The 22689-nt window shown below is 39.7% G+C and overlaps 1 protein-coding gene and 1 long non-coding RNA gene across 2 annotated transcripts in view; one reads left to right on the top strand and one right to left on the bottom strand.

The window, feature by feature from the left end:
* SSPN (sarcospan) overlaps nucleotides 1-22689 on the top strand; it is a 44856-nt gene that overhangs the window by 15272 nt on the left and 6895 nt on the right. The window lies entirely within an intron of this gene.
* The window catches only part of LOC132597911 (uncharacterized), a 38718-nt gene that overhangs the window by 13415 nt on the left and 2614 nt on the right, over nucleotides 1-22689 (bottom strand). The window lies entirely within an intron of this gene.

The following is a 22689-nucleotide window of genomic DNA, read 5'->3' as shown; positions in this document are numbered from 1 at the left end:
AACAAGTTTCTTGATAAACTTTAGTGCTAGTGGATTAATTATTTTCTAGTAGCCATTTAGGGTATAGCCGTTTAAGGGTGTAGCCACTTAGGGGCCTACATTTATGCCATGGGCTTGGTTCCACCCTTAGCCTATAGAAGCTCAGTGCATTTGAAAGTGTTTTTTGGGAGAAGGGTTTCATATAATTTAGTCCTTAATATTATGCAGAAATGGAACCTCTTGATGCTTTAAAAAATCTTCTTTGGATCAACTTGAAAGTTTCTTAACCTCTCTAAGTGACAGTGTTCTATAAAATGAGGTACATTTTTTTTTTTTCTTATTTCACTGTTTTAGGGAATAAATGAGCTAATGTATACAAAGTGGGTAATGCAAAAAGGGTACCCTTTCTGGGTAGAGAAGATCTTTGAGCAGAGTTTGAAGAATGAATATTACTGGATTCAAAATGGTTGAAGGAAGAGTAGTATAACAGGATGATAAAGAAGTAAAAGGACATTTTAGCTCAAAGGCACAATTCTTGTCCTATGACTATTAAGCCTAATTTTTATCCATAACCAACTTCATTGCTCCACAATTCTTTTGTTTGTGCTAATTCAATCTTTTGAGAGTGTAACTGCAAAATTCCCAGCAGTTCCTATAAAATATGTATCTTAGCATAGTTATGCAAATCTGCATTGTAATATTAAAGTAAAACCCAAACTAAAGGGATTCTACTTGAATGTCTGCATGGTAAGTCACGCACTAGGATAGTTGTCGGATTTTTCTCTCTGTTTCCTGTAAGTGATTTGATGAAACACTCAGTTGTGAGATTCATTGGTTTAAAATTACGAGCTGGGCTTCCCTGGTGGCGCAGCGGTTGCGAGTCCGCCTGCCGATGCAGGAGACGCGGTTTCGTGCCCCGGTCCGGGAAGATCCCACATGCCGCGGAGCGGCTGGGCCCGTGAGCCATGGCCGCTGAGCCTGCGCGTCTGGAGCCTGTGCTCCGCAACGGGAGAGGCCACAACAGCGAGACCCGCGTACCGCAAACAAACAAACAACAAAAAAAAATTATGAGCTATTTGCAATCGTTTTCAAGCAAGGTTTTTGAAACTTAGGAATTGTAGCAACTTCGCACTGGCACATCTCTTGCAGATCTCGTTAGCTTTCCAGCCTTATTTTGGCAGGAACATCAAGGGAAGCACACTATATCCATAGGATTTAAGGGATTCCGGCTCCCTTCATCCAGCCGCTGGTCACAAGTTTCAACTCCTTTTTATCAGTTCCATCAGGATAGTTTTCTAGTATCTTCTAAAGCAACATAGGAGGTATAAGTGAACATCTGCAAGACACAATGTGTGCTAAGAAATAGGGCAGTCACTTTGTCCTTCGCGCTCTTTTTGTGTTTGTACAACAGATCTGCCTAAACTACACAGCAATGCAAAGTACAATGCAACATTGGTTAAAAAATTTTTTAAATACATATATAAAGTCTATCTTTCTATATATCATGGATTATACATATATAATCTTTCTATATGTAAAGATAGATTATGTATAAAGATATATAGCTATATTAATATGAAAATAAAGATATAGATATAAAATTCTGGTTATTGGATAGTTTCAAAGCATGATAAAACCCACCACTTGGAATTAGAAAGGTTGTATTTTACCAAACAAAGGACTTCGGTCTGGTATGTAAGTGCTTCTTAACACTCCATACTTCTTGACCAACCAATCAGACCTTTTGTCACAGCAGAGCAGGTGAATCCATTCTCTGTTGCTGGCAATTGTATGAGTAATAATGTTCTGAAGTTCCTGAAGTTGCCTCATAAGTTCTTAGAAATTGTATTTCTTTTTTTTTTTTTTTGTACGCGGGCCTCTCACCGTTGTGGCCTCTCCCGTTGCGGAGCACAGGCTCCGGACGCGCAGGCTCAGCAGCCATGGCTCACGGGCCCAGCCGCTCCGCGACATGTGGGATCTTCCCGGACTGGGGCACGAACCCGTGTCCCCTGCATCGACAGGCGGACTCTCAACCACTGCGCCACCAGGGAAGCCCTAGAAATTGTATTTCTACAATTTATTTTCCAAAGCGATCTAGATTTAAGAAAGTTCTAGGTGATGATAGGCCTGCTTTTGTTTTTTAATTTAATTAATTAGCACATAAATCATTAATTTTGATTCAGTTGGAAGGTCTTTACATACTCATGTATGAAAAGTCCATAGAGTTACAGTCATTGGACATAGATCTGTCAGGTATCAACTCCTCAGGCAAAAGGACAATGGTAATAAAAAAGGAGAAGAAAAAGCTTGAAGGGATGTTATAGATGAGCTCAACTTAGGTGTGGTTCAGCAAGTGTCTTTTCTCCTTAGACTCTGCAAAGAAATAATTTTCTGTGAGAGAATTTGTCATCTAGAATTACCTTTGTGCTGAGAAATTTTGACCTGGATCTCTACCAGCTTCTTTAAAAAATAATCTTAACTTGCAAACTAAAGTTTCCAAATTGTTCCCTCCAAGAAATATGTAGAAATGCACAGATGGGGATGTTTGTCATAACCCAAACTCTTCCTGGGCCAGGCGGAATTTAACCCTTAGATGAAGAGACTATTTCTGTACTACAGCTCTTCATTGGCAACTTTTACTCTAATGGAAAAATAAAAATAGAAAGAGTAGAGCAATGAAGCTCTGGGGTTGTAGATTCCTAAGGCAGATGGAAAGGCATTGAATATCTTCCTAATATATTATAGGCCAAATAAAACACTCCTTAGCAAAACTTACTATCTATCAAAAGTTGTTGCTAGCTACAGTTTTATTTGTAGTAGAAAAGAAGCTGCTATTTTGGGCTTAGTTTAATAAAAACCAAGAAGAAACATTTTTTCAAAATTATGATTAGTGTTCTAGGTTTTAACGCTTATACTGATGTTTGTAGTGTTTAGAGACAGATAGTTGCAGTTTACCCCTCATCTTTTTTTTTCTTGTTGAAATTTATTTTTATTGAAGTATAGGTGATGTACAATATTATGTAAGTTACAGGTGTACCAAATAGTGATTCACAACTTTTAAAGGTTATAGTTATTATAAAATATTGGCTATATTCCCTGTATTATACAATATATCCTTGTAGCTGATTTTATACATAATAGTGTGTACATCTTAATCCCCTACCCCTAGATTGTCCCCTCCCCGCCTTGCCACTGGTGACCAGTAGTTTGTTCTCTATATCTGTGACTCTGCTTTCTTTTTGTTATATTCACTAGTTTGTTGTATTTAGATTCCACATATAAGTGATTATCATATAGTATTTGTCTTTCTCTGACTTATTTCACTTAGCATAATACCCTCCAAGCCCATCCATGTTGCTGCAAATGACAAAACTTCATTCTTTTTTATGGCTGAGTAGTATTCCAGTGTGTCTGTGTGTGTGTGTGTGTGTGTGTGTGTGTGTGTGTGTGTGTGTGTATCACATCTTCTTTAACCTTTCATCTGTTGATGGACACTTAGGTTGCTTCCATATCTTGGCAATTGTATTTAATGCTGCTGTGAACACTGTGGTGCATGTATCTTTTCAAATTAGTGTTTTTGTTTTTTTCACGTATATATACCCAGGAGGTAGAATTGCTGGATCATGTGGTAGTTCTATTTTTAGTTCTTTGAGAAACCTCCATACTGTTTTCCACAGTGGCTGCACCAATTTACATTCCCACCAGCAGTGTAGGAGAGTTCCCTTTTCTCTACATCCTTGCCAACATTTGTTATCTGTGTTCTCTTTGATGACAGCCATTCTGACGGGTGTGAGGTGATACATCATTGTGGTTTTGATTTGCATTTCCCTGATAATTAGCAATGTTAAGCATCTTCTTATGTCCCTGTTGGCCATCTGCATTTCCTCTTTGGAAAAATGTCTATTCAGGTCTTCTGTCCATTTATTGATTGGGTTGTTTGTTTTTTTGATGTTAAGTTGTATGAGCTGTTTATATATTTTGGATATTAACCCCTTATCCACCGTATCATTTGCAAATATTTTCTCCCATTAAGCAGGTTGTCCTTTCATTTTGTAAATGGTTTCTTCGTTGTGCAAAAGCTTTCAAGTTTGATTAGGTGTCATTAGTTCATTTTTGCTATTATTTCCTTTGCTTTAGGAGACAGATCCAAAAAAATATTGCTACGATTTATGTCAAAGAGTGTTCTGCCTATGTTTTCCTCTAGGAGTTTTATGGTTTCTGGTCTTACATTTAGGTCTCTAATCCATTTTGAGTTTATTTTTGTGTATGGTGTTAGGGAGTGTTCTAATTTCATTCTTTTACATGTAGCTGTCCAGTTTTCCCAGCACCACTTATTGAAGAGACTGTCTTTTCTCCATTGTATATTCTTGCCTCTTTTGTTGTAGATTAATTGACCATAAGTACGTTACTCTCTCATCTTGATGTTCAATTCTGCCATAAACTCTGGTTGATTTGGAACCTTTACTTTTACATGCCTATCACTTTTGGAACTTCCTATTAATATCTGTACACTAAGTCTGGCTGAAACAATTTCACTTTTTTTTAAAAAAAGTAATATTAATTTTGGATCTGTTATGGATAGAAAATATTTTTAGCTGAATGGCATTTTGTTTTCAGAAATTAAATGCTTATCTTTGTAAAGCAACAATAGTGTTATCAGAGAAACATATACAGCTTGGTATGTTTACCAAGATTGGCATTTCCTGAGTAGTGGATAATAAACAGTCTTGTAGCAGAAAGGAAAAGACTCAGAAAAAGAAGTTTTATAACTCTCAGGTGTTTGCAAACTGTTTATGTTAACATTATTAGAGAGAGTTTTGAAAAGTGGGTCCTTGCTATGAAAGCAAAAGTAGCCCAAGTCTCTCAATGAATCGGTTCATTTATTTGACAAATTAGTATTGACTGCTTCATATGTGCTGGTACTATAATAAGCCTTCTACACATGCTGTCTTATATAATCTTCACAGCAATTTATGAAGTAGGCACTGTGGTTATCATCCCACAGATGATGAAACTGAGGCTCAAAGAGGTTAATTTGTCCAAGGTCAAAAGCAAAAAAGTGGTGGAGGTGGGTTCTGAACCTAGGTCTATCAGTTCCAGAGCTAAGATATACTGCTCCAGTTTCTATCCTTTGGATGCAGCCCATTTTGCTGTAAACCTTTTTGTAGTTACCCTCTGTTGCCCCTTCTCTGGGATCACGGATGTGTTCTCTTTTATAGAGCCTGTGAGGTCTTAGACAGCTTATAGTGGATATGTGTTGTTGGAATAACAATCAACAAGGTTCTCATAAGAAACAATCTTGAGTCTACCATCTTTTCTTAAGGGGTTGCTAGGATTACCAATTCCTTTTTTAGGGAGAACATATCACCTTAAGGATTTATTGTTTGTATTTTGCTATTTACTATATGTCATGTTTGTGTGAAAAAGAAGCTACGATGGTAAGTGCTATGCTCTTCATAACTCTTCTCAACGACTGATACATTATATTTCTACTTATTCGTTTGTTTACGGTCTGCCTCTCCACTTTAAAGCATTGGTGCTATCAAGGCAGCGACTTTTGTCTCTTCTGTTAACTGTGGTATCTCCAGAGTCTCAAAGAGTTTCTGGCACATGGTAGGTACACAATGAAACCTTTTTAAATGAAGAGAATGAGATTATTTCTAAGATGTGAGAGAGGGCTACCTTTATATATATTACTCATTTCAGCTCAAATTTCAGAGTAAGTTGTATTGGCACAGTTTGAGGTCATATGAGATGGAAAAAATAATACCTACTACCATTCCAGGCACGTTACTTATGATCCTTAAATTATAAAGTATTATTTTTTCTATTTTATACATGATGAGACTGAGTCTCAAAGGCTGTGTCCCATTCCCTCAGCTTGGACAGTGTCTGGATCTCAAAGACTGGTCTTCCCACCTCAGGACCAGGGCTTCCTGCCATCCCACACAGGAGAGGAGCAGATGATGGAAAGTTATCCAAATTTCTGCAGTTCTCACTTCATGTATTAGGGCTGTCCAGATTCCTCCAGAGAGGTGACCGGGGTGTATAATGGTTAAGAGCCAGCTCTGTACTTGGACACATACAGCTTAGAGTTCTGTATTTGCTATGTAACCTCGAGCATAAAACCTTTCTGAGCTTAGTTTCATCATCTATAAAATGGGCTAATAACAGCGACTACATCAAGGATTTTTATGAAGACCAAATGGGATAATTTACAAAGAGAGCTTAGTTTAATGCCTGGCAAGTAAAACTGCTCAATATTAGCATTAAAATGTCAAACCATCTAGACTTGTTAATTCGTTTTTCTTACATAAATATAAAGACCACACCAAGTATCCATTGGTGCTAATAAAAAGTAGACTATGCGATATTTGTAACCAAGATAGTAGGTGTGTTATCAATTCTAAACCTGTTTAAGTTGGTAATACATTTCTGACCCCTGAAATATCCTTTAAATTTGGCCTACTGTAATAAATGTATGAGTGACTCTAATTGCAATAATAATTATGGTAGTAATCACTACCAGTTATTCTCCAGCTATTTGTTAAGGTATTATACTATACTCTTTACTTGCATTATTATTAATCCTTGAATTAACCATCAAAAGAAGGCCTTATTGTTTCCATCTCATAGATAAGGAAACCAAGGCTAAGAAGAATTAAATTGCTTTGTCCAAGAACATTTAGTTAGTAAAGCAGCAGTTCAAGCTTCAGGCTCTAAAGCCCACATTTTTTCCACTATGCCACACTGTCTCCTTGACTGTAGTTCTAGACTTGTTTCTAACAAAATTAAAGAAGCAGTAACCACCAGTTGAGTGAACTGTTACTTGATGTTTCATGCTTTTGAGAGTTATTTTTACCTTTCTTGCCTCATCTGATTAGAGTATTTTTTAATCCTATTATCTTGCTTTTACCTTAAAATGCGACTTAAAATAATAATAATAATAATAAATGTGGGGAGGGATGACTTCAACATTCTACCATATTTAAATCCTATCTGATTAACACCAAACTTTATGTTGTCTTTAAAAAGTAATGCACAGCAGGGAAAAGACAACACAGTGATTCAATGTCCCTTACATTACAGAAAGAATGAGAGATTTTGATGAGTGACCAGGAGGGAGGGATTTGAATGAGCTGCTGTGGGCTGCCCATTTTTACACCTGGCATAGCCTGGTCAGATGGTATTACCCATGGCAATCAATTTTCCTGTGCTTCAGTTTCTCTGCAAAGTGGGGCTTAAACTGTAAATTTCTAAAGAGCAATGACCATATCTTATTCTGCATATTCCTAGTGCCTACCACAATAAGTTGTTGAGCTCGACTCAGCTGGGGAGTGATACCTTTACGTGGGTGGCCGTGAATAACAAGATCTCAAAGATTACGTTGCTACGATTCTTACTCCATTTTCACAAATTAGGAAATGAGTACTAGGATTTCTCCCTGGCTCACTCCTCTGCACCTTTATACTGATTCTGTAGGCTGGTTTCAGGGATTCCAAACAACTAATAAAGAGTAATGTGCCAAACTTTACTCTTTACTTACAAACTAATCCCACTTGGTAACCAGATGCTTCTAAAATAAGAGGAGGGACTCCAATGGGCAGACAGTGTGGTAGGGGTGCGGGGTGCCTAGGGCACCTCTGATGGGCTCGTGAAAGCTGATTGTGCGCATCTCTTCCCAACCCTGTGCTCAGTGACTTCACATCGGTAGCTTGAAGGCAACACTGGTAGAAGTATTTATACCATGGAAATTAGCAAGTGCTACAAATAGCAGCTCCCACCCCTACAGCTGGTTGTTAAACGTTTACCAGCACACCAATGGAGAGATGGTCCACTTTTGGATGCTTGCTTTGCTTTGGCTTGCAGTGGAGTGGGCATTGGCTGTCAACAGTAGCAGAGGGCCACATCACACTAAGTGATGATTTAGAGATGATCCCAAACCATCAACCACACTCGCTGAGGCCACGGGCTCTAGAATGAGGTCATATTTAAGAAGTGATGAAGACGAAGGATTTTTTCCCTCCAATTTTAAGGAACTTTGCTACAATAGCCATGACTATATTTATTTATGGGGAAACTATTATTGTTACATCCCATTATTACTTGTAATAAACAACTCTTCTATAGGAAACTCCACTAATCAGTGTAAAACTCCTAACTCCTAACCATTCAGATAAAACCCATACTAGGCGTCAGCATTTAGAAGACTATGTTTTTTTATTTATATTTTTTTATCTTCTTCTTTTTGTTACATCTTTATTGGAGTATAATTGCTTTACAATGGTGTGTTACTTTCTGTTTTATAACAAAGTGAATCAGTTATACATATACATATGTTCCCATATCTCTTCCCTATTGCGTCTCCCTCCCTCCCACCCTCCCTATCCCACCCCTCCAGGCGGTCACAAAGCACCGAGCTGATCTCCCTGTGCTATGCGGCTGCTTCCCACTAGCTATCTATTTTACGTTTGGTAGTGTATATAGGTCCATGCCACTCTCTCACTTTGTCACAGCTTACCCTTCCCCCTCCCCATATCCTCAAGTCCATTCTCTAGTAGGTCTGTTTCTTTATTCCTGTCTTACCCCTACGTTCTTCATGACATTTTTTTTTCTTAAATTCCATATATATGTGTTAGCCTAAGGTATTTGTTTTTCTCTTTCTGACTTACTTCACTCTGCATGACAGACTCTAGGTCCATCTACCTCATTACAGATAGCTCAATTTCATTTCTTTTTGTGGCTGAGTAATATTCCATTGTATATATGTGCCACATCGTCTTTATCCATTCATCCAATGATGGACACTTAGGTTGTTTCCATCTCCTGGCTATTGTAAACAGAGCTGCAATGAACATTTTGCTACATGACTCTTTTTGAATTATGGTTTTCTCAGGGTATATGCCCAGTAGTGGGATTGCTGGGTCATATGGTAGTTCTATTTTTAGTTTTTTAAGGAACCTCCAAACTGTTCTCCATAGTGGCTGTACCAATTCACATTCCCACGAGCAGTGCAAGAGTGTTCGCTTTTCTCCACACCCTTTCCAGCATTTATTATTTCTAGATTTTTTGATGATGGCCATTCTGACTGGTGTGAGATAATATCTCATTGTAGTTTTGATTTGCATTTCTCTAATAATTAATAATGTTGAGCATTCTTTCATGTGTTTGTTGGCAGTCTGTATATCTTCTTTGGAGAACTGTCTATTTAGGTCTTCTGCCCATTTTTGGATTGGGTTGTTTGTTTTTTTATTATTGAGCTGCATGAGCTGTTTGTAAATTTGGGAGATTAATCCTTTGTCAGTTGCTTCCTTTGCAAATATTTTCTCCCATTCTGAGGGGTGTCTTTTGGTCTTGTTTATGGTTTCCTTTGCTGTGCAAAAGCTTTTAAGTGTCATTAGGTCCCATTTGTTTATTTTTGTTTTTATTTCCATTTCTCTAGGGGGTGGGTCAAAAGGATCTTGCTGTGATTTATGTCATAGAGTGTTCTGCCTATGCTTTCCTCTAAGAGTTTGATAGTTTCTGGCCTTACATTTAGGTCTTTAATCCATTTTGAGCTTATTTTTGTGTATGGTGTTAGGGAGTGATCTAATCTCATACTTTTAGATGTACCTGTCCAGTTTACCCAGCACCACTTATTGAAGAGGCTGTCCTTTCTCCACTGTACATTCCTGCCTCCTTTATCAAAGATAAGGTGGCCATATGTGTGTGGGTTTATCTCTGGGCTTTCTATCCTGTTCTATTGATATATATTTCTGTTTTTGTGCCAGTACCATACTGTCTTGATTAATGTAGCTTTGTAGTATAGTCTGAAGTCAGGGAGCCTGATTCCTCCAGCTCCGTTTTTCGTTCTCAAGACTGCTGTGGCTCTTCGGGGTCTTTTGTGTTTCCATACAAATTGTGAAATTTTTTGTTCTAGTTCTGTGAAAAATGCCAGTGGTAGTTTGATAGGGATTGCATTGAATGTGTAGATTGCTTTGGGTAGTAGAGTCATTTTCACAATGTTGATTCTTCCAATCCAAGAACATGGTATATCTCTCCATCTATTTGTATCATCTTTAATTTCTTTCATCAGTGTCTTATAATTTTCTGCATACAGGTCTTTTGTCTCCTTAGGTAGGTTTCTTCCTAGATATTTTATTCTTTCTCTTGCAATGGTAAATGGGAGTGATTTCCTGATTTCACTTTCAGATTTTTCATCATTAGTGTATAGGAATGTCAGAGATTTCTGTGAACAATTTTGTATCCTGCTACTTTACCAAATTCATTGATTAGCTCTAGTAGTTTTCTCGTAGCATCTTTAGGATTATCTATGTATAGTATCATGTCATCTGCAAACAGTGACAGCTTTACTTCTTCTTTTCTGATTTATATTTCCTTTTCTTCTCTGATTGCTGTGGCTAAAACTTCCAAAAGTATGTTGAATAATACTAGTGAGAGTGGGCAACCTTGTCTTGTTCCTGATCTTAATGGAAATGCTTTCAGTTTTTCACCATTGAGGACGATGTTGGCTGTGGGTTTGTCATATATGGCCTTTATTATGTTGAGGAAAGTTCCCTCTATGCCTACTTTCTGGAGGGTTTTTATCATAAATCGGTGTTGAATTTTGTCTAAAGCTTTCTCTGCATCTATTGAGATGACTAAATGGTTTTTCTCCTTCATTTTGTTAATATGGTGTATCACATTGGTTAATTTGTGTATATTGAAGAATCCTTGCATTCCTGGAATAAACCCCACTTGATCATGGTGTATGATCCTTTTAATGTGCTGTTGGATTCTGTTTGCTAGTATTTTGTTGAGGATTTTTGCATCTATGTTCATTAGTGATATTGGCCTGTAGTTTTCTTTCTTTGCGACATCCTTGTCTGGTTTTGGTACCAGGGTGATGGTGGTCTCATAGCATGAGTTTTGGAGTGTTCCTCCCTCTGCTATATTTTGGAAAAGTTTGAGAAGGATAGGTGTTAGCTCTTCTCTAAATGTTTGATAGAATTCACCTGTGAAGCCATCTGGTCCTGGGCTTTTGTTTGTTGGAAGATTTTTAATCACAGTTTCAATTTCAGTGCTTGTGATTGGTTTGTTCATATTTTCTATTTCTTCCTGATTCAGTCTTGGCAGGTTGTGCATTTCTAAGAATTTGTCCATTTCTTCCAGGTTGTCCATTTTATTGGCATAGAGTTGCTTGTAGTAATCTCTCATTGTCTTTTGTATTTCTGCAGTGTCATTTGTTACTTCTCCTTTTTCATTTCTAATTCTATTGATTTGAGTCTTCTCCCTTTTCTTCTTGATGAGTCTGGCTAATGGTTTATCAATTTTGTTTATCTTCTCAAAGAACCAGCTTTTAGTTTTATTGATCTTTGCTATCATTTCCTTCATTTCTTTTTCATTTATTTCTGATCTGATCTTTATGATTTCTTTCCTTCTGCTAACTTTGGGGTTTTTTTGTTCTTCTTTCTCTAATTGCTTTAGGTGCAAGGTTTGGTTGTTTATTCGAGATGTTTCCTGTTTCTTAAGGTAGGGCTGTATTGCTATAAACTTCCCTCTTAGAACTGCTTTTCCTGCATCCCATAGGTTTTGGGTCGTCATGTCTCCATTGTCATTTGTTTCTAGGTATTTTTTGATTTCCTCTTTGATTTCTTCAGTGATCACTTCGTTATTAAGTAGTGTATTGTTTAGCCTCCATGTGCTTTTATTTTTTACAGATATTTTCCTGTAATTGATATCTAGTCTCATAGCGTTGTGGACGGTAAAGATACTTGATACAATTTCAATTTTCTTAAATTTACCAAGGCTTGATTTGTGACTCAAGATATGATCTATCCTGGAGAATGTTCCATGAGCACTTGAGAAAAATCTGTATTCTGTTGTTTTAGGATGGAATGTCCTATAAATATCAATTAAGTACATCTTGTTTAATGTATCCTTTAAAGCTTGTATTTCCTTATTTATTTTCATTTTGGATGATCTGTCCATTGGTGAAAGTGGGGTGTTAAAGTCCCCTACTATGAATGTGTTATTGTTGATTTCCCCTTTTATGGCTGTTAGTATTTGCCTTATGTATTGAGGTGTTCCTATGTTAGGTGCATAAATATTTACAATTGTTACATCTTCTTCTTGGATCGATCCCTTGATCATTATGTAGTGTCCTTCTTTGTCTCTTCTAATAGTCTTTATTTTAAAGTCTATTTTGTCTGATACGAGAATTGCTACTCCAGCTTTCTTTTGGTTTCCATTTGCATGGAATATCTTTTTCCATCCCCTCACTTTCAGTCCGTATGTGTCTCTAGGTCTGAAGTGGGTCTCTCGTAGACAGCATATATATGGGTCTTGTTTTTGTATCCATTCAGCCAGTCTGTGTCTTTTGGTGGGAGCACTTAGTCCATTTACTTTTAAGGTAATTATCGACATGTATGTTCCTATTCCCATTTTCTTAACTGTTTTGGCTTTGTTATTATAGGTCTTTTCCTTCTCTTGTGTTTCTTGCCTAGAGAAGATCCTTTAGCATTTGTTGTAAAGCTGGTTTGGTGGTGCTGAACTCTCTCAGCTTTTGCTTGTCTGTAAAGGTTTTAATTTCTCCATCAAATCTGAATGAGATCCTTGCTGGGTAGAGTAATCTTGGTTGCAGGTTTTTCTCCTTCACCACTTTAAATATGTCCTGCCACTCCCTTCTGGCTTGTAGAGTTTCTGCTGAAAGATCAGTTGTTAACCTTATGGGAATTCCCTTGTGTGTTATTTGTTGTTTTTCCCTTGCTGCTTTTAATACGTTTTCTTTGTATTTAATTTTTGACAGTTTGATTAATATGTGTCTTGGCATGTTTCTCCTTAGATTTATCCTGTATGGGACTCTCTGTGCTTCCTGGACTTGATTAACTATTTCCTTTCCCATATTAGGGAAGTTTTCAACTATAATCTCTTCAAATATTTTCTGAGTCCCTTTCTTTTTCTCTTCTTCTTCTGCAACCCCTACAATTCAAATGTTGGTGCATTTAATGTTGTCCCAGAGGTCTCTGAGACTGTCCTCAGTTCTTTTCATTCTTTTTTCTTTATTCTGCTTTGCAGTAGTTATTTCCACTATTTTATCTTCCAGGTCACTTATCCGTTCTTCTGCCTCAGTTATTCTGCTATTGATCCCTTCTAGAGTATTTTTAATTTCATTTATTGTGTTGTTCATCATTGCTTGTTTCATCTTTAGTTCTTCTAGGTCCTTGTTAAATATTCCTTGCATTTTGTCTATTCTATTTCCAAGATTTTGAGTCATCTTTACTATCATTATTCTGAATTCTTTTTCAGGTAGACTGCCTACTTCCTCTTCATTTGTTAGGTCTGGTGGGTTTTTATCTTGCTCCTTCATCTGCTGTGTGTTTTTCTGTCTTCTCATTTTGCTTTTCTTACTGTGTTTGGGGTTTCCTTTTTGCAGGCTACAGGATCGTAGTTCCCTTTGTTTTTGGTGTCTGTTCCCAGTGGCTAAAGTTGCTTCAGTAGGTTGTGTAGGCTTCCTGGTGGAGGGGACTGGTGCCTATGTTCTGGTGGATGAGGCTGGATCTTGTCTTTCTGGTGGGCAGGTCCATGTCTGGTGGTGTGTTTTGGGGTGTCTGTGGACTTAGTATGATGTTAGGCAGCCTCTCTGCTAATGGGTGGGGTTGTGTTCCTGTCTCGCTAGTTGTTTGGCATAGGGTGTCCAGCACTGTAGCTTGCTGGTCGTTGAGTGAAGCTGGGTGCTGGTGTTGAGATGGAGATCTCTGGGACATTTTCACTGTTTGATATTATGTGGAGCTGGGAGGTCTCTTGTGGACCAGTGTCCTGAAGTTGGCTCTCCCACCTCAGAGGCACAGCACTGACTCCTGGCTGCAGCACCAAGAACCTTTCATCCCCACAGCTCAGAATAAAAGTGAGAAAAAGAGAAAGAAATAAAGAAAGAAAGAAGGAAGGAAGGAAAGAAAGAAAGATGATAAAAGAAAATAAAATAAGGTAAAATAAAATAAAGTTATTAAAATAAAAAAATAATTATTAAGAAAAAAAATTTTTTAAGTAAAAAAAAAAAAAAAAACGGATGGATAGAACCCTAGGACAAATGGTGAAAGCAAAGTTATACAGACAAAATCTCTCACAGAAGCATACACATACACACACACAAAAAGAGGAAAAGTGGAAAAAAATAATAAATCTTGCTCTCAAAGTCCACCTCCTCAATTTAGGATGATTCGTTGTCTATTCATGTATTCCACAGATGCAGGTACATCAAGTTGATTGTGGAGATTTAGTCCGCTGCTCCTGAGGCTGCTGGGAGAGATTTCCCTTTCTCTTCTTTGTTCGCACAGCTCGCGGGGTTCAGCTTTGGATTTGGCCCCGCCTCTGCATGTAGGTCGCCGGAGGGCGTCTGTTCTTCGCTCAGGCAAGAGGGGGTTAAAGGAGCCGCTGATTCGGGGGCTCTGGCTCACTAAGGCCGGGGGGAGGGAGAGGCACAGATGAGGGGCGAGCCTGCGGCGGCCTCTTGGCGTGACATTGCACCAGCCTGAGGCCCTCCGTGCGTTCTCCCAGGGAAGTTGTCCCTGGATCCCGGGACCCTGGCAGTGGCGGGCTGCACAGGCTCCCGGGAGGGGAGGTGTGGAGAGTAACCTGTGCTCGCACACAGGCTTCTTGGTGGCGGCAGCAGCAGCCTTAGCGTCTCCTGCCCATCTCTGGGGTCCGCGCTGTTGGCCGCGGCTCGCGCCCATCTCTGGAGCTCCGTTAAGCAGCGTTCTTAATCACCTCCCCTCGCGTACCAGGAAACAAAGAGGGAAGAAAAAGTCTCTTGCCTCTTTGGCAGGTCCAGACTTTTCCCCGGACTCCCTCCCGGCTAGGCGTGGTGCAATAATCCCTTCATGCTGTGTTCACGCCACTAGTCCTCTCCCTGCGCTCCAACTGAAGCCCGAGCCTCAGCTCCCAGCCCCTGCCCGCCCCAGCGAGTGAGCAGACAAGCCTCTTGGGCTGGTGAGTGCTGGTCGGCACCGATCCTCTGTGCGGGAATCTCTCCGCTTTGCCCTCTGCACCCCTGTTGCTGTGCTCTCCGCGGCTCCGAAGCTTCTCCCCTCCGCCACCCGCAGTCTTCGCCCGTGAAGGGGCTTCTAGTATGTGGAAACCTTTCCTCCTTCACAGCTCCCTCCCACTGGTGCAGGTCCCGTCCCTATTCTTTTGTCTCTCTTTATTCTTTTTTCTTTTGCCCTACGCAGGTACGTGGGGAGTTTCTTGCCTTTTGGGAGGTCTGAGTTCTTCTGCCAGCATTCAGTAGGTGTTCTGTAGGAGTTGTTCCACGTGTAGATGTATTTCTGATGTATCTCTGGGGAGGAGGGTGATCTCCGCGTCTTACTCTTCCGCCACCTTCCCCCTCTCCAGAAGACTATGTTTTCAGCTTAGACTCGTGGTTCTCAAAGTATGGCCTTATTTATTAGAAATGCAAATTCTCGGTCTCCACCCCAGACCTATTGGATCAGAAATTCTGGAGATAAGGGAGATTTCACCAAGCCCTCCAAGTAACTCTGAACCACTAGCTTAGACATTGTCTTACCAGAGGCAGTGGCAATGAGAATCTAGTAAAAATGCTTGAGTTATGCTAAAATATTCTATCCCATCCTTCTGAAATCTTGATCCAATAAACATCCTTTAATAGATTCTCATGAAATATTCTTTTGTATATTATGTAAATCTCTGATAAACTATGTATTAATTAGCAATTCTCCTGAGTGAGACTGCATTCATTTGACATATTGCAATATATCTATCATTTGTTGAAAATTATTTCTAATACTCTACCTTAAATTCTATTAAATAGGTGAAAACCCATAGAAATTCTCTTAAGAAATATCCAGAGAAATATGTACAGTTCTGCTACATCTCTTGTTGATCAATTGGCTGTGCAAATATGAGAGGAGAGTTCATCTTGTTACTATATTGACTGAAATAAAGTGCTTTAAATACACAGGTGAACATTGATTAACTAACAGAAATAGAGTCACATTTCAGGCACACAAATGAAAGGGGGGGATGGAAGGAGGAGAGAAACCTTGAAAGACATTTGACAGAGGAGGTTGTATTCTCCAGATAGCCCTGTCAAGCAGCTCTGTCAACAACAAAAAGAAGAAAACAAATAAATTGGAGGTTGTGTGAATGTCACAAGACCAGAATATAAATATGACATGGAGCGAAGTAAATACCAATAATTCGCATTCTCACAAAATGTTTTAGGGTGATACCTTCTAGCTATGCCAAAATGAAAAGAAAAAAAAATGATATGTAGGTAAATCTCCAAGACCCGGGTCCATCCACCGTTCGCTTTTTATTCATAATAAGCCAATCCTCAAAAGGTACCACTGCAGGAATAACACAAAGTGTGACAAGACTCAGGACTCGTACATCTAGAAATGGATTTAACATTCAGAGAACATTTCAACTCTGCTTAACTTTCTAACTCTCAAGAGAGAATGCAGTCTTCACTCTGAGCAGTCAAAGAACATCTTTAGACAGAATATGGAGTTTGTGACTTAGGTTTTCTCTTCTTGCTAAACAGATTGCAGAAACATGCATCCAAAAACAGGTTTAAAATTATGGGATTTTTTTTCACTAAAAAAATCTTTTCAAGCTTTTCTTATCAACATAATTATCCATCTGTACATGAACTAAATCTTCACAAGCTCTTCAGGGCTAGCTGCCCTTTCAGCACTAGTTTTCCCAGTGCCACCCAGGTCTTGTCTGGTTTTGTGTTCAGTGATACCACCTGTCTGCCCCTGGTCCAATGGGTGCCTTCTTGAAAATCTTATGTAACTGCCTTTTTCCTCTTCCATGGGTCTCACCTCACCATATCCAATGGAAGCCCTGGCCCAGAATCCAAGAATGTTGTTCCAGAGAGGCCTGGCGAGTATCACCACTCATTAACAAGAGCTCCTCCTTCCCCGCCCTGGGAAGCCAGAGCACCCTGTCTTCCTGGTGCGCCCATGTCCTGCCCACTCAGAAAACAAGACCCGTAGTCTGGCATGAGAAATCTGGTTTCCTCCCCGTGGCCATAAAGTCTTCAGTTTTTGGATTTTTTTAAACATCTTTATTGGAGTATAATTGCTTTACAATGTCGTGTTAGTTTCTGCTTTATAACAAAGTGAATCAGTTATACGTATACATATATCCCCATATCTCCTCCCTCTTGTGTCTCCCTCCCACCATCCCTATCCCACCCCTCTAGGTGGCCACAAAGCACCTAGCTGATCTCCTTGTGCTATGTGGCTGCTTCCCACTCGCTACCTATTTTATGTTTGGTAGTATATGTATGTCCATGCCTCTCTCTCACTTCATCCCAGCTTACCCTTCCCCCTCCCCGTATCCTCAAGTCCATTCTCTAGTAGGTCTGTGTCTTTATTCCCATCTTACCCCTAGGTTCTTCATGACCTTTTTTTTTCCCCTTAGATTCCGTATATATGTGTTAGCCTAAGGTATTTGTTTTTCTCTTTCTGACTTACTTCACTCTGTGTGACAGACTCTAGGTCCATCCACCTCACAACAAATATCTCAATTTCGTTTCTTTTTATGGCTGAGTAATATTCCATTGTATATATGTGCCACATCTTCTTTATCCATTCATCTGTCGATGGACACTTAGGTTGCTCCCATGTCCTGGCTATTGTAAATAGAGCTGCAATGAACATTTTGGTACATGACTCTTTTTGAATTATGGTTTTCTCAGGGTATATGCCCAGTAGTGGGATTGCTGGGTCATATGGTAGTTCTATTTTTAGTTTTTTAAGGAACATCCATACTGTTCTCCATAGTGGCTGTAACAATTTACATTCCCACCAACAGTTCAGGAGCGTTCCCTTTTCTCCACACCCTCTCCAGCATTTATTGTTTCTAGATTTTTTGATGATAAGCCTTCAGTTTTAAGTGTTCAATAAATACTACTCTTCTATAAAGTACTTGCATTCTAAACTCCAATAAACCCTCTGATAAAGAAGTATTGTTCTAATATGAAAATCTGTAGGTAAGAAAATGAACTCCCCACCCCCTCCAAGAGCCGATTAAGCCCTATCAGAAGGCCAAGAAATTAAAAGATGTTGGATTGGGACTTCCCTGGTGGCGCAGTGGTTAAGACTCCTCGCTCCCAATGCAGGGCGTCCGGATTTGATCCCTGAGATCCCACATGCATGCCGCAACTAAGAGTTTGCAAGCTGTAACAAAGGAGCCCACCTGCCAAAACTAAGACCCGGCACAACCAAATAAATAAATAATAAATATTAAAATAAAATAAAATATGTTGGATTGACCCAGGCTTTATAGCAAATATCCTACACTAGGACCTAGAAGTGAAACTTTCAAAAATCCAGAAGGATGATCAGTTTCATAGTATTTAGACATGTCATGATGTACAACCAAAGTTATATGAAATATATTTGAGATGCTTTCTGCTCAAACTATTCAATGGTTCTTCATAACTGGGTAACTTCCTTGGCCTTTTTTTGTTTTGCCTAGACTGTTTCTGGGTGACCCAGCATTTCTGATGGTTTCCATTGCTTTAAGGGCTTATGTTCAGCTAAGATCCCTTTCCTGAGTTCTAGGCCCACGTGTCTGAGATTTGAGTTCAGGTGGGCATTATCGGTTTCCATTCCCATTCCGCTCTTCCTCTTGTATCTTGTGCCTTACTAAATGTGAACTCCATCCACCTGGCAGCTCAAGTCAGGTAGCTGAGCACCTTGCTTAATCCTCCCTCTCCTTCAACCCTCACACCTAATCAGTTCTTAGAGCCTTGGATTCTGCTCCCTTAACATCACTCAAACACACCGACTCTCGGTTCCTACTGCTACCTGAGCTCAGGCACTCATCATTTCTCCATAGATGGAGAACAGCCTCCCAGCTGGTCTTCCCTTCCCAATCCATTCTTCACAGCCGGAAAGACCATTCTAAAAGGCAGCGTTGATCACATGATTCCCTTGCCTCAAATGTCCTAGGTTGAAATAAAAGTTCCTTGTGACCTACTTCCTGCCCATCTCTACAAGCTCATCTTTGGCTTTTTCTTCTCCCATCCTCTGCACCAGAGCTCTGGGAGACCTCAATGTTTACTCTGCATTTCTCCATGCTTTTGTACCCACTAGTACTTGCTCTACTCTTCCTAACATCCTTCTGCTTAATTTCTGCTTACCTTTCAAAATCCATCTTCCTCCAGGAAGTTTCTTCAAGTTGCCTTCAGGTTAATCACCCCTTCAGTGTATTACAGCAGACACGGTCTTAAAATTTACATGGTATTGTAACCTCACTCACCTCTCTTTCCCACTGAACTGAGAGCTCCTTGAAGGCTGAGACTGGTTTTTCAGCGCTCAGTTCCTGGAGCTGTTAAAAGAGTCTGGCCTCAAAAAGAGTTCTGTCGACTGACTAAGTGAAATAGTCTAGAGTGAGGTTATATGTTCCTGTGCAACTTCTTGCTGGAAGCCAGGCTAAATTAAGGCTTCACAGAAGTAGACACTACTGAAGTAGAAAAATTTGTTCAAGGAAGACAGAGTCAGATTTTTAAGATACTGGTCATTTAGGCTCGATTGTTGGAATGTGTGTCTCATGAAGACAAAGGGGAGAGTTTTGGCAATTGCCAACTTCTCAATAGCCTCTAGGGACAAAGACAGTTATGTAGGAGAGAGCCTGACCCTGTGCACCTGCAGACAGATGCTAACAAGTGAGCCCAGGCACGTACTTAGGGATCTAACCATCCCCACAAGCAAGTTTAGAAGCTTCCATTGGGTTTCTTGCCAATAAACAAAAAAGAAAAGGTCTTTCTTCCATTGTTTTAGTTCTGCAAATTCTTTTTTTAAAGCATTTAAAAAATTTTACTTATTTATTTTCTTTATATTTTTGGCTGCTTCGGGTCTTAGTTGCAGCTCGAGGGGTCTTCGTTGAGACACACAAGATCTTTTCATTGCGGCGTGGACTCTGTTGTGGCGTGCAGGCTTCTCTCTAGTTGTGACAGGCGGGTTTTCTCTCTCTAGTTGTGGCTCATGGGTTCCAGAGTGCGTGGGCTTTGTAGTTTGCGGCACGTGGGCTCTCTCGTTGAGGCGTGCAAGCTCAGTAGTTGTGGTGTGCAGGCTTAGTTGCCCTGTAGCACGTGGGATCTTAGTTTCCTGACCAGGGATCGAACCCACATCCCCTGAATTGGAAGGTGGATTCTTTACCACTGGGAAGTCCCTAGCTCTGAAAATTCTTAATTTGAAAATACATAGTAAGTCATTATAGGCCTTATCAAACTTATACCTCAATTAGATATATTTTTTAGATATATTTTTTAAAGTTTTGAAAAGGAACTTCACCCCTGCCTTTGAAATACGGCCACGTTGTGGGTTACACAAACAACTTCAGTGTCATTACCTCCACATCTGCCCGTGCTCTGCTGAAAAGCTGTCTCTGTGGGTCCTATCTGCTTTGTTTTCTACCCAGCCCTCTCCAGCCCACACTGTATCTGTTGAACTAGGAATGTCATCTCTGCTTTTAACCATCAGCCTGTCCTAATGGTGGAAAACCCTGAAAACAGCCTGTACTCAAGGAAGGCTTGGCTTTTGGCTTCACAGTCCGGTGGAAACCTAAACTCGCAACTTGGGAACCAGTGAGGGCACAAGCCACTTATTGATTTTGTAATCAAGAGGAGAATAGGATAGAGGTGCTACGTTAAAATGTTGTGTTGGCTTTGTAAATAAACAGCTCTACCACCCTAGCAGGTCCGAGGTTCAAAGCTGGCCCTGGGGATAGGAGTTATGAGTATCACCAAACCAGCCATCTAATGACTTGCTGGGTGACTCTCAGCCACCCTTCCAACATTATCTCTAGGAAAATTGTGCTTATCAGAAAATGCAATTCTGTTGCTTATGTTTTTCATCCTAAAGTAGAACTTAGCAACCTTTTAAGGCTTCCAAAGTTGAGTGTGAATAGGTATGCTTTGATTAGAAACTCTAAATCACAGTTTAAGAAACTCCAATGCACTAAAAAGAAAATCACATCGAGTAGGTTTTATATACCACATCTTCTTTATCCATTCATCTGTCGCTGGACACTTAGGTTGCTTCCATGTCTTGGCCATTGTAAATAGTGCTGCTATGAACACTGGGGTGCGTGTATTTTTTCAAATTATCGTTTTCTCTGGATATATATATATATATAATGGAACGTTATTCAGCCATAAAACGGAATGAAATAATGTCATTTGCAACAACATGGATGGACCTAGAGATTATCACATTAAGTGAAGTAAGTCAGACAGAGAAAGCGAAATATCATATGATATCACTTATATGTGGACTCTTAAAAATGATATAAATGAACTTATTTACAAAACAGAAATAGACTCACAGACATAGAAAACAAACTTATGGTTACCAGAGGGGATAGCGGGGGGTGGGGGGGTAGATAAACTAGGAGTTTGGGATTAGCAGATACACACTACTGTATATAAAGTTGGTAAACAACAAGGACCTATTGTATCACATAGGGAACAATATTCAATGTCTTGTAAAAATCTATAATGGAAAAGAACCTAAATATATATATAAATAACCAAATCACTTTGCTGTACACCTGAAGCTAACGCAACATTGTAAATTAACTACACTTCGGTTTAAAAAACTGTTTTAAAAATTGAGTATGTTTTCCCTCAAAGTTGCCATGCCTCCTGCCAGCCTTCTTTGGGTCAGTTGCACCCCCCCCCCACTCTTTCCATCACTGACACTCAAGAACTTGGAGATGGCTGTCTATTTCTCCCACTCCAGTGTCCTCCCACTGGTCATGCAATAGCCAAGATGTATACATTTTACTTTCACTACACCTGTCCTCTCACCTCTTTCTCTGACTTCGTCCACCACCCTCTGAGCTCTGGCTCACCTGATAGATTAATCTTGCTTGGATTAGTAAAATAAGATTCTGGTGTTCTCATCACCAACCCACCCAACACCACTGCTCATTTTCCAGAAACATGTCTTGAATCATGTCATTCCCCTGCTCAGAAATGTTCAAGGGAGCCCCACTACTTCCTAAATCAGTTCTACAACCCCAGACTTTCCACCTACATTTTCTGCTCTATATTTTGTTATTTCAACTGTAGATACACATTTGCTATTCTTTCCACACACAGTCCTGCATCCGCCTGCGCTCGTACTGTTTCACCCAAGCTACCTGGTTTGAGGGCGGGTTCCATCATTTACTAGCTTTGTGCTCACTTATAATGTGAGGATCATAATAGCACCTACTTCATAGGGTTTTGTGCTGATTACTTGAAGAAATCCATACAAAAGGCCTTAGAGGAGCCCAAGCACAAGGTAAGTATTCAGTAACTGGTAGTGATCATTATTATTATCATCATCCCTTTCAAGGACCATTTCAAATCCACCTCTTTAGAGAAGGCTTTTTTAATTGCCCAATTCAATGTTATTTTTTCCTTCTTTTTGTACTTCTCTGAATAGCATTTGACACAGAATGCCCTGCCGTAGAATAGTGTGTGCGCTTATCGTGGCCTGCCTGGACCGTACAGTTACTGAGGTTGAGGAAATTTTGTTCGTCATTGTATTCGCTGAAGGACCTTCTACAGCACCTGGCACATCAGAAGGACTTAATAAATGCTGGCTAAATTGAAATAAATTGATTTTCCTATTTTTAAAACTCTGTTCCACAAGCTGAGAAAAAATAGCCCATAAAGATAAGCGAATGAAATGAGCACCTTGATAACAA

This window comes from Globicephala melas, chromosome 10 (assembly GCF_963455315.2).
Source record: "Globicephala melas chromosome 10, mGloMel1.2, whole genome shotgun sequence".
NCBI classification, from domain to species: Eukaryota; Metazoa; Chordata; class Mammalia; order Artiodactyla; family Delphinidae; genus Globicephala; species Globicephala melas.
Note: the sequence above shows the minus strand (reverse complement) of the source record. Positions and strands in the feature narration are given on the sequence as shown.